This window comes from Sarcophilus harrisii, chromosome 3 (assembly GCF_902635505.1).
Source record: "Sarcophilus harrisii chromosome 3, mSarHar1.11, whole genome shotgun sequence".
NCBI classification, from domain to species: domain Eukaryota; kingdom Metazoa; phylum Chordata; class Mammalia; order Dasyuromorphia; family Dasyuridae; genus Sarcophilus; species Sarcophilus harrisii.
In genome coordinates this window covers 191180148-191193387 of record NC_045428.1, presented here as the reverse complement: position 1 = coordinate 191193387, position 13240 = coordinate 191180148, and positions in this window count along the sequence as shown.

Sequence of the window (13240 nt, the reverse complement as noted above, 5' to 3'; positions counted from 1 at the left end):
ATGAAAATTAAATCTTTAAAGAGATCCTCAAATGATATGGAATGTACAAATTTTTCTGAAAAGAGGATGTCAATGGATTCTCAATTTAATGGTGTTCTACAATCAATGAGTGGTACCATATAGCTCCTATAGAGGAATGAAGGAAAAAGCACTTAATAAGTGTTAACTATGAGCTAGACATTATGCTAAATGTTTTGCAAATATTACCTCATTTGTTCCTCATATTCTGGGACATAAGTGTTATTATCATTCCAATTTTATAGTTGAGGAAACTGATTTTTCTTAAATGTCAGATGAGGAATTGACTAAATATCCTCTGAAATTTTTTCTAGATCTTTATTCTATAAACATCATTCAAGTCTACTACTTTGTATGTAATCCTGCCACCACCCTCAATATCACCCTCAATACTGTGCCTAGTTTCATTAACTTTCATCTTTCTTCCACTTCAAACTTTCAGCATACTAAGGACAGATATAAAATTCATTAACTATTGGTATCATCAAGTTTTTCCCTGTTTAAAACTCTTCATTGATATCTTTCTGTCTTATTTCCCACCAAATCTAATCTAATTCTGTAAAGGTCATGGGAGAAGTATACAGTGCAACAGGAGAGAAATAAGCTTTGAAGCCTAAGATCCCCAGAAGTGGTTTTCTGTGAACCAGCAAGATCTATATCATTAATGGGAGGCATGACCTCATAGGCCCTATTTAAGCTGTGGGGATGAAGAAGTAGAGTTCATCAGAAGTTCACTAGGAATCAGCAAGAGGTCAGCTAGGGGCAGGATGTGAACATGTGAATAAAAGATTTTAAGCTTACACATGGCTGTTCTTGAGCACTCTATCATATATTAAAATCATCATCCATGAAGTGATGACCAGAAATCTCTGAAGATCTCAGACAGAGGTAAGCTTGATAAAATTGGTTTTAAGCACTGCAAAAGACAGTGACCAGAGATTTCTCTGAGGACCTCAGAATTAAAAGAGGCTGGCAGTAGTGAATGCTGAGTGGGCATTAACAAGAGCCTTCAAAACAGTTGTGAATGCAGAGTTGGCATTCAAATAATCCAAACTGCTTTCCCTATACTTCAAGGTCAGGAGTGTACTAACTTTTCAGTTAGAAAATTGTTTAATTTGGGGGGGTGAGCATTTACATTTAATATTTGTCAAACCCTTCATATCATGTAATGCTGGAGAAACTGAGGCAAGATAGAGATTAGAGAGTTTCTAAGAGGGAGAGATTGTCTGGGGGCAGAACAGAATCCATTTTACCCCCAGGACTGAATTGGACTTTTGTCTCAAAGAATTCAACATCAAATGTGAGATTACAATGATTTTTATAGAGTTCTAGCAATCAGGGAACAAAAAGGCAGAAGGGGGAGGGATAGAGTGTTCACTGGTGGGTGGAAATTTCCAGGAATGGACCATAAATCTGGTTCTGACTGGTTGGAGGATGAGGACCATAAATTCTTGATAATTTAGGAGGACTTAGGAGCCAGGGTGTCTGAAATAGAAGATCTCCCCTTTATCTGAGATTAAACATTTACAATTTATGATCCTAGAGTAGCCAGCCTTAAATTATATCAGTCCTAATAGTCAGGAATAATAACCAATCAGCACTTGATTTATTGTTATTCTGTTGATTTTCTAAACTTTATAAAGAGTTTGTAACACATATTATATTTAAAATCATGCCTTCATGATTGAGTAAGAATTTGTTCCAATGTGTATAGAAAAAGACAAACACACATACACACACACACACACACACATACACACACACACACACAGAGGTGGGGGGGTCTGAAAATCCACATTATTTTTTTTTTCAGAGAGGTTATTCACTAGAAGATTCCATATCAGGACTTTTGGTCATAAAAAATTCAAATAAATTATTTAGTAAGATGTAGAAATGTTATCATGAATATTGATAGAAGAGCTTAATAATAGTGAAAGTTTGGAGTCTTTAATGTTCTACTTTTGAACTAATTTGTTATATTTTGGAAGAGGTACAAAGAGTCTCCTTAATAGTTAGAATATTCAAATTGGTCAATCAGTTTACTGAATGAGAAGCTAAATGTTTTAATCCCAAAGTTATGTCAAAGTATGGAAGGGAGGGAAGAGTATCCAGTAAGGACAAAATCCTAGTGAGGTGTAAGTTGTTACTGACCTTAGTCAGGGATTTTGCCATATCACTGTAAGAATTTTTGCTGTTAAAATCACTCATGTTCAGACTGGAAAAAAAAAGACTAGGGCTTTGGTTGTTTATCAGAGCCACTGCCAATATTGTGACATTCAATGAAAACTTGTTAAGAAGCAGGGGAACCAATACTGTCTTCAGGATAGGCGAGGATCTGGAAATAAACTCTATACTATGTGTGCTAATACTTGAATTACATATATCCAAAATGCCATCTGTATTCCTAGGTATAGAGTTTAACTCAAGAAGGACAAAGCATTACATAAACATAAACACAACAGTGTTTTGCAAACTGACAATGTTCAATCTTATTGAACTACTAGGATCTTTTAATACACCAAGAGCTTTGTAGACTAATAAATTATGAGTTCCATAGAAATAAATATAATTGTGACATTTCTAGGCAAAGGATCATCTCCCCTCTCAAAGAGCTTACAATATAATAGAAGAGAGAACATACAAACAGCTATGTTCAAACAAGATTTATACAGAATAAATTAGAGATAATCAATAGAGAAAAGACACTAGTATTAAGCAAGATCAGGAAAAGATCCCTGTAGAATATTGATTTTAATGCAAATTAAGACAACTCTGAGATACCACTACACACTTGTCAGATTGGCTAGAATGACAGGGAAAGATAACGTGGAATGTTGGAGGGAATGTGGGAAAACAGGGACAATGATACATTGTTGGTGGAATTGTGAACACATCCAAGCCATTCTGGAGAGCAATTTGGAACTATGCTCAAAAAGTTATCAAACTGTACATACCCTTTGATCCAGCAGTGTTTCTACTGGGCTTATACCCCAAAGAGATACTAAAGAAGGGAAAGAGATCTGTATGTGCCAAAATGTTTGCGGCAACCCTGTTTGTAGTGGCTAGAAGCTGGAAAATGAATGGATACCCATCAATTGGAGAATGGTTGAGTAAATTGTGGTATATGAATGTTATGGAATATTATTGTTCTGTAAGAAACGACCAGAAGAATGAATACAGAGAGGCTTAGAAAGACTTAAATGAATTGATGCTGAGTGAAATGAGCAGAACCAGGAGATCATTATATACCTCAACAACAATACTGTATGAGGATGTATTCTGATGGAAGTGGATTTCTTCGACAAAGAGAAGATCTAACTTAGTTTCAATTGATCAAGGGTGGACAGAAGCGGCTACACCCAAAGAAAGAACACTAGGAAATGAATGTAAACTGCTTGCATTTTTGTTCTTCTTCCAATTCTCCCTGAGCAACAAGAGAACTGTTCGGTTCTGCACACATATATTGTATCCAAGATCTACTGTAACCTATTTAACATGTATAGGACTCCTTGCCATCTGGGGGAGGGGGTGGAGGGAGGGAGGGGAAAAATCGGAACAGAAGTGAATGCAAGGGATCATGTTGTAAAAAATTACCCTGGCATGGGTTTAAAATAACTTTTTAAAAATAAATAAATAGATAGATAAAAAGAATATTGATTTTAGGTGGAACTTGAAGAAGTCTAAGGAAGCCATGAGATACAGATGAGAAGGAGAGAATTCCAGGAATGAAAATTCCAGCTAGTGAAAATGCCTAGAATTAGGAGACAGAACGTTTTGTTCAAGAAACAAGGACGCCAACACCTCATACAATTCTATTTTAGTCAAAATAGGGGAACCCTGTGGGAAGTGTATGAAAGAAGAAATGAATCTGAAAATAGCAGAAATGAAGAAAAAAAGGAATTGAGGGAAGCTAACTTTGGTGTCCAGTCAAAGCTATAATGAGCACTTTTAATGTCTGGGACAATCAGCTCAAAGAACCTCTCAAATCAATTATTTTAAAACAAATTTATTTGTGAGGGGTTGGCCTCCATTCCTGGAGACCTTGGAACAACAAAGGTATTTTTAGTGTAAACAGAGGTAGTAGGGAAGCAAGTCTTAGGAACAAGTCAGGGAAGAGCTCACATGGAATGGGGCCAATAAGGGGGAAAATGGACCTACTTTAATTTTTCTGGCTGATTAGGTGAGAAGCAGCTATTTTTTACAATATTTTTTGAAATATTGTGTAATAACTATCCTCTAAACTGTTATGCTTCTGATTTCAGACATTTTAGATGTAATCTCCAAATTGGATTGGATACTCTAACAAAATCATCTCTATATTGTCTTCTTCTGCAATGCTTTACTTGCCTTAACAGTTGATTGCCATGAATTGTGGCCTAATTTTGATTGGAATATTTTTGCTGGAGGACCTTCTCTGTTTTCTTTCTTCTTTTATCAGGTAGCAAACAATTCATGTAAACATTTGAAAAAAAATCCATTTGTGGCAAATGTCATGAAACACAAACTAAAGCTTTCTTAATATTTTACTCTAATGATCATTACCCACTCCTAATTATATAAAGGCATGTGGGGAAACAAAAAGTGTTAAAATTCTGCCCCCCAGGCTGTACATCCTGCTTGACTATAATAGAACAGACCCCATCTGTGTAGGGTCATTACACTGTTTGCTGAGAACATTTTTCTCCCATACTTTAGAGAAGCTATAAATTTTGCAGTTGTGATAACAAGAAATAAAAATGCATCTTGGCTTCCAAAGCTGGCTTGTATTGTTGCCCATTGTATAAAGAAAGACTGGTTCATATCTTAGCCACCTAAGTATATGTCATTGTGAATCCTGTCAAAGTATTATACTCAGACTGTAACTAATTTTATAAGAAACGTGGAAAATTAGCTGCTCACATGCATATTGAGGTCAAAATTAGATTGATAAATAACATACTTATTAATGATGCACAATTTACTGTCATCATATTGCAAGTCATTCCCATTATTTGCATGATAAAGGGAGGTGACTTTCCATTTGATGACACAATAATAATGTTGATACACATATATGCTACCTTTATGAAAATGACTTCCAATTTTTAATACAATAATATAAATCTTATTTAATTATGTATACATCATACATGCTATATATGTATGAAAATATCATATATGCATCTATAATTGCACACATATATGATGTATACCTTACCTACATGCCGTGTGCATATATGCATGCACACATGCACACACACTTTTCTCTTCTCTTTATTAGTTTTTTCTAGAATTAGAACTATTATGGTCAATTCTAGAGCTTTTGGATTTTGTGAATGAGATAAAGCCAAATGAAAATGCAGTTTTAATTTAGAGATTTGATTAGATGTATGGGGAAACAACCAGATATTATATTATGTAGGTAAGTACTTTTTGAGATCTTGTTCAGCTAAATAAGTAAATCATTCAATGCAAATTATTTTATGTTTATTGGAATAATTAGAAACAATCATTCATTGGCTATTTTATTTGAGCAGGAGAAAATGTTTAGATGGACAGAATTGTGCAATGCTGTTGCTACTGCTGAAAAGTGGGCTTTTTTAATCAAATGAGACTATTAAAAATAATTTCCTTACATTTTGCAATAGTTATTTTTTACATAGTACTAAATCCCATGACGAAGTAGGAAAAAATTAAGGCCAATTAATATTTGTATTCAATTTTTCGTGTCACACAATTTTGCAAGACTTTTTCTTTTTTTGTTTGATTTTTTTAAAAGCTTCAGATTCTTGATTCTCTCTCTCTCTCTCTCTCTCTCTCTCTCTCTCTCTCTCTCTGTCTTTCCATTGCTTTGGTTTGTAAATGTTGACCAAAGTAGTTTTGCACTCCATAGGAAATGGCTCTTTCTTGTGACTGTAATTATAGCAAACTGTCAAATAAAAGAGAATAGAAGGTCATTTATTATCAAATAGGATCACGAAAAATTAAAGAAGTTGCTGCTTCACTGCTATGTGGAACTAAGTAGCCCATTATATGGTTTTTATAATATTGAAAATATTCCATCCATTAGCTGTTTTTTTTTTTAAACCGAGGGTATTTTGGAAGGGCATGCTTTGTCTTTAGATGTATGTTTTTAAATGGCACAGGAGACCTATTTTTATAGTGGACTAAGTGACAAATGTTTTGTAAGAGTAGTATGGTACCATGTCAGGCCTTGCTACCAAAGATGGAAAACTTGAACAGTGCTGAGTGAAACATACACACACACACACACACACACACACACACACACACACACTAAAAGGCTTAGAAAAATAAGACCCAGAAACAAGCATGCCTGTTTTCCTTTCCCATCTCCTTCTTCCTCTTTATTCCATCCTAAAGTCCTCATTTTTGCTCAATACTCACACCTCTCCTTTCTGGAAAATTTCCATAAAACCATAAGTTTTTTTTATCTCATAAGCCTTTTTTCCCCTTCAAAGTTCCAATTCTCTTAATTTAATAAACATCAATTAGAAATTCAGAGGAAAAGTAAAGAATAATACCAATTTGCATTACAGTATGAATAATTGAATGAACAGTTCTCTCAAAGATTAATTTAATTTGAAAATAATTCCAAATTAATTTTTAGTGTCACTTAAGGTTGTATGCCTTTACTCATACTATTTAAATTATAACTCATAGTCAATTAATTTGGCTTATGAATAAAGTCACCCCTACTTAGGAGAAAAGATTTAAGAAAACTAAGTTTATACATTCAAGCAGAGAGGGCTATAAGACTGCTTTACAGATAGTTTTTTGGGTGTGTGAAAGGTTCTTTGTTATACAGATAGCAGCAAGCAGTTGGTTCTTCACTGAAATCTAACAAGAAGCATTTAATTGAAAACATAGTTTATGGGAATTGGGATTTAGAGGAAGTAAAATAGTTAAGCGAATGGAACTTGTAAGTCAGAAGACATTCAAATCATAATTCTTTTTAAATTCCTTAATAAGATTTATTTTTTCAAATTTCATGTAAAGATAATTTTAACATTAATTTTAAAAAATATTTGAGTTTCAAGTTTTCTTTCTCCCTCCTTTCTTTCCCTCTTCCCTAAGACAGTAAGCAATTTGACATAAATTATATATGTGCACTCATGTAAAATATATTTCCTTATTAGTCATACTGTGAAAAAAGAAACAGAAAAAAAGGGAAAAAGTGAAAAAAGATGAAAATAGCATGCCTCCATCTGCATTCAGACTCCATTAGTTTTTTCTTTGGATTTGGATAGAAATTTCCATCATGAATATTTTGGAGTTGTATTGCTGAAAAGAACTAAGCCAATCATAGTTGATCCTTGTATAATGTTACTAGTTCTGTTTATTGACTTTTCAAGTAAGTCTTTCCAGATTTTTTTCTGAAATCCACTTAATCATTCTTACAAAATAATAATATTCTATTACAATCATACACCACAACTTATTGAGCCATTCCCTAATTGATGGGCTACTCTTCAGTTTACTATTTTTAGCCTCCACAAAAAGACTTGCTATAAATATTTTTCTTCTTCGAGATCCTTGTCTCTTTTTTATGATCTATTTGGCATGTGGATCTTACAGAAAGAAAATAAGAAAGAAAAAAGTGATATTGCTGGATCAAAGGAAATGCAGTTTGTCAAATCCTAATTCTGCAATTTATTAGATGGGTAATCACAGGCAAACCCTTGTTAGTAATGATGATAACAATAAACAGTATTATTAATATAGTACCTACTACATGTCAATCACCAGACTAAACATTTTATAAATATCTCATTTGATTCTACAGTAACCCTGAGAGACAGCTGTTACCATTATCCCCATTTCATAGATAAGGAAATAGAAGCAAATAGAGGCTAAGTGATTTGCCTCATGTTACATCACTATTAAGAGTCAGAAGCCAGTTTTGATTTCAGGACTTCCTGAAAGGAAGGAAAAGGACTTCCTAGGCTACATTCACTGGGCCACCTAATTACCATAATATTGCTAAAACTCATGTTTCTCATTTATAAAATAAAGATAGTATTTGGAGAGTCCTATTTCATATGGTTATTTTGAGAAGGTTCTTTCCTAAATTGTGAGGTTTTAGATTTTGAGCTATTATTATGTTGGCTAGTATGACCTTTTCAAATCCCTTAAAGTTATTGCATTTGCTTGCTTTTTGATACTACAAGTGAGTTCATTAGGCACGTTCAGTTAAAGAGGCATTATAAAGAAGATTTAAGCTTTGTACTAGAGGACTTTTAATATTGAAAACTTCATGATTCTATGACTAGCTAATTTCTAAAGTCCTTTATAGATAGAAAAGTCTGTGAATGTGAGAATTACTACACAGTGGAAAACTGTTAAGTATTGGAAGATTGTGAAGGAGGCTGTGAAATAGGATAGAATCTAATTTCTTTGAGGGAGTTGTTTATATAATGAGAAGTAGAAAACAGAGAATTAAGGACATGTGAGAATTTTATGGTTGTTCCACTTGGTGATTATTCATCATTTATTCATTCAGATATTTCAATATGTCAGTCAAGGGTGATCAAAGATGGAGATGACTTTCTAGTTAAGATATAGATAACCTATCTATAGGAACACTGGCTATAAAGTAGTTCTATTACATATGAACCACTTTCTTTTCTTCTCTTTCTTGTCTTTTTCTATTTTCATATTTCTATTCATTTTCATTTTTTTCTCTCTTCCAATTTAACCTGCTTTCTTTCTTTGCTTTGTTTGGTTATTGTTTTTGAAGATGAAATAGTTTTCTTAGAACTATTCTCATTCAGACCTTTTCTCTGCTTTTATAGGTTGACTGCCAAATACTTTTCTATGGGCCAATTTTCTATGTACAATTTCCTTGCCTGCTTTATCATAACTGAAACACAGAGGGGTTACATATTATGCCCAAATTTTCTTTCTTTATTTCTACTTACAAAGGCTAATTTCTTTAAATACATTCTACTGGATATTTCTGTCCTGAAGAATGAGTCAGACTGAATTAAGCACTGTGCATCCAGATTGTATTCTTCTGTTTCTTCATTGTAACACATATTGAATGCCATGTTCAATTGTGGATGTGTCAAAACAAAAAGAGAGAATGGTTTAAGGACTCTGTTCATTTCCTTTCTATTATCCTTTGAAAAGTTTCATATTTTGGAGGAGTTTTTAATTTATGAACAAAAAATTAAAAACCTGTTTCCTTTCCTCTCTGTGTGAAATGACTTTTTTTTTCATTTAATTATCACTTCTGAAAAGAAAGCTATATGGTTTTGTATTTTATCATAGAAACAAACAGGAGGTATTGGCTGCTTTTGTCCTGGACATAAACTAAACACTATTCAGAGGCATTCCAAGCAATCTGAATGAATACTTTGACTCTTGAATGGAAAATAGTCTGACCATCCAAGTGTGAAGACAAGAAGAAAATCTTATTTTAAAAAGTAACATTTGACTTTATCTCAATCATCAATTTTGCTTCAACTTACTGTCTTTTTTAGTATGCATTGCTTTACAGTGTCTGTCAGCATGTCAGTAAGATGCTCAGCTGTAGGAAGGCATCTGTACCTATGTCTGGACTCAGGTCAGGTGTTCTACAAAATCCTGTATCTTGGCAGGACATATATTGCTGAGAAAATACTTAAGAAATATTTACAAAATAAATATTTTTACAGCCTGACTAGCCTCTTAGTCCTTATTAATACACATAAGAACTAGAGATACAAAGCTAAAATATGTATATTGCTCAGAGAGATTTATGCAATGCAATAGTGGAAAAAAGAGATAGAATTGGGAGTTATACTACCTAGTTTCTCAAGTTACTCTTGGGTAGTGTCACCTTGGGCAAAGGTCTTTTGTTTTCTTGGTCTCAGTTTACTCATGTGTAAAGTGATTACACAAGTGTAGCTCTAGGATCCTGCTGTTAATGGTCTATGACTGATTCTGTGAATGGTTTTCTCAAAATCATTAAAACATCATTTTGCAAATTTAAAAAGTTGCATTTTTATTAAAAAAGAGAATAACAAAACAAAACAAAAGCAAAAAACAGGAGGAAAGTAATCAGAACAAAGCTGAGTACCCAAAGTAAATCAAACTTGTATTTTGAAACATTTTCCTAAAGACACCTCCAGATTCTCCACTTTGCTTTCGTATATAGTGTAATATTAAGAAGGGCTTTAACAAGGGCTTTTAACAAAGGGCTTAGTGTAATATTAAGACTTTTTGGAACACCCTGTACAATCCCCATTTTCCTTTTCCCTTCTTTCTTACTGATCTTTACTTTGGTGTCCATGAATTTATAGAAAGTTAAAACTAAAGGACACAATCAGATATGTAAATATTTATTTTACTTACAGGGAATGACTGTGGAAATAGTTGTCCCAACAGAGGCATAATTGAGACTGCATGGTGAGGACTTTGAGGGCACAGCAACAGAAAGATAGGGTGTCTACTTCATACCAGTTTGCAAGAGCCAATTGTTAAATTTTCAATCTTAAAATTCATAATTCAGATATCAGTAGAAGCTACAAATCCAGACTGGAATTATTGTTTTGTTGATTTGCCTAGATTTAAGAAAAGTGATTTACAAAGTGTTAAAACCATGCAGAAAAACCTAAAAGTACATTAAAGTATGATGAACCTAAAATATACTTCTTTTTAGGTCCTCCTGAGTTCAGGGCTGGTGCTGTATCCACTGTGCCACCTAGCTGCCCCCTAAAATTTAATTTAAAAAAATAGTAGACTTGTAGACTTGTGATGGAAATACTCATCTGTATCCAAAAAGAGGACTGTGCAGACTGAATGTGAATCACAACATAGTATTTTAACCTTTTTTTGTTGTTGTTTGCTTGCTTTTTGTTTTCTTTTTTATTCTTTTTTTAAAATTCTTTTTGATCTTTACTTTTTACTTGCGCATCATGATAATTGTGTAAATAAATATAGAAGAATCACATATGTTTAACATATATTGGATTACTTGCTTTCTAGGGTTGAGGTGGAGGGAAGGAAGGAAGAAAAATTTGGAACACAAGGTTTTGCAAGGATGAATGTTAACAACTATATTTGCATATATTTTGAAAATAAAAATTTATTATTTAAAATTAAAAATAGCTAATTGTTAGACATTTATTAGAATATTGCTGTAAAAAATTGTATAAATTACTCTTGTCCTCACTGCCTGGAGGCCAGGTGTTTTACATTTTATTCCTTCCTATGGTTCTCCAGTAAAAGGCATGTAAACAGTACATCTTCATGCTTGAGTTTCATATAACCACTTAATAGTAGGATTAGCATTTATAAAATAATTTATAAATATATAAATTTATATAATATATATATATATATATATAATATATAAATAATATATAAATTTATATAAATTTATAAAATATATTTATTTCAATGGTATAAAAAGAACAAACTTATAAACATTTACTTCAACACTTGTCTCATATTCTAGGGATGGGAAGGAGATTAAATTCACAGCTTTGTCAGTTCCTATATATTGTGTCACAGTCCCACTAAGTTAGAAGTCCAAAGATTCCCTTGGACTTGAGTCTTGAGAAAAACTAGTTTTTTAAGGTTTCCCTGTTGGGTTGCCTGACTGCACATGAACTCTAGCATCATGCCTCCAAAGTTTCCAGGACTTGAACTCCTGGGTCTAAGAGTGTGCCAGCCACCTACACCTAGAAATGAAAAAAACAAATGAAACAATTTATCTAAAATAAACATGAGAAGTGTTGAGGGAATAGAAATGTATGGAGCTTTCTTTGTGTAATGGCAAATATCTGGATAATAAATAGAAAACTTTGTTAATTAGTCTAGACTATGCCAATCACTAGAAACACCTACATGAATAACCGGACACTTTATTTTTTATTAGGATATCTGGGGTCATGCTGATCAACAATATGCCAAACATTTTCAAGAAGAAATTTTTCTTCTCTGGTGACTAGGGATTGAAATAATTAATAATCCCAGATTTGAAGTTAGTCATCAATAACAATGTGAAATATTTTGAGTATTCTTGAATGCTTTTCCCCCATTTTCCTTCTCTCCCTCTCTCCTTGCTTTCACTCCCTTCATTTCGCTTTGTTTCTTTCTTTTTTCTACTTTTGAGGTACCTATGTCACACAGTGATTAGAACATAAAATCTGGATTCAAACAAATACAATCTTAGATGCTTACTAATTGTATGACCTTGGGCAAGTCACTTAACCTCAATTTACTTCCATTTTTCATCAGTAAATAGATAATAACAGCACCTACGTCATTGTTTTAAAGTTCAAATGAGATATTTATAAAGTACTAAGGAATGTACTTGGCACATAATAAGCACTATAGAAATGCTAGCTATTATTATCTGTTATTATTACTTTCATTTTTATCTCCTTCCCTTCCTTTTTCCCATTCTCTTCTTCCCTTATACAGCCTCCATACACTGGATAAAATGACCTGTGGTAACTTATCTTAGTTGCCGTGGGCAAAGATGGGTAACATGGTAAACTCATGGTATCAGAACTGGATTATGTTAGAGGCATGATTAGAATATAGGTCAACTCCCTAGCCAAAGTCAACTTTCTAGTCAATATATGATGATGCTTCTCATAGGTAAATAAGTGACATTTTAATTATTGTCATTCCCTGAGCTATTATGTTAAAAAATCATCATTATTTACATGTTTACAGATGCAGAAATTGGAATACAATGCAATTCAGATTCTTCTTTAGTTTCCATAGCAATACAATGAAAAACAAGAGAATACAACCAGCTACTAGTAGATAGAACATTAGCTTGGGAGACTAAGAGCAAAGCTCAAACCTTAACTCTGACACTAATTACCTCTATGATTTTATGAAAATCTATTAATTTCTGAGTCTCAGTTTCCTCATCTGCAAAATGAAAGCATAATTTCTGGTCTAAATCCTATGAACTGCTTCTTTGTCAGATAATGATTTCTCTCTAACATGTAAATAATGAATTATTTCAGGAGAAAATTAATATTTATATACTACATTGTTATTGTTAAGTTTAAAATTATTACTAGACTTAAAAATTGCAATAATAAAATTTATAAATGATTATGCACAGTATGTTTACAGTAGCATACTGCAGTCTGTAGCCAAGTAAAATACACTTTTATAAAAACTGTTATTCTTTTTCTTTTCCTGTGAGTTTCATAAAGTCTGAAAACTTATTTTTTTGTTTCTTTCTTGGAAAAACATTTATGGGAAAAAC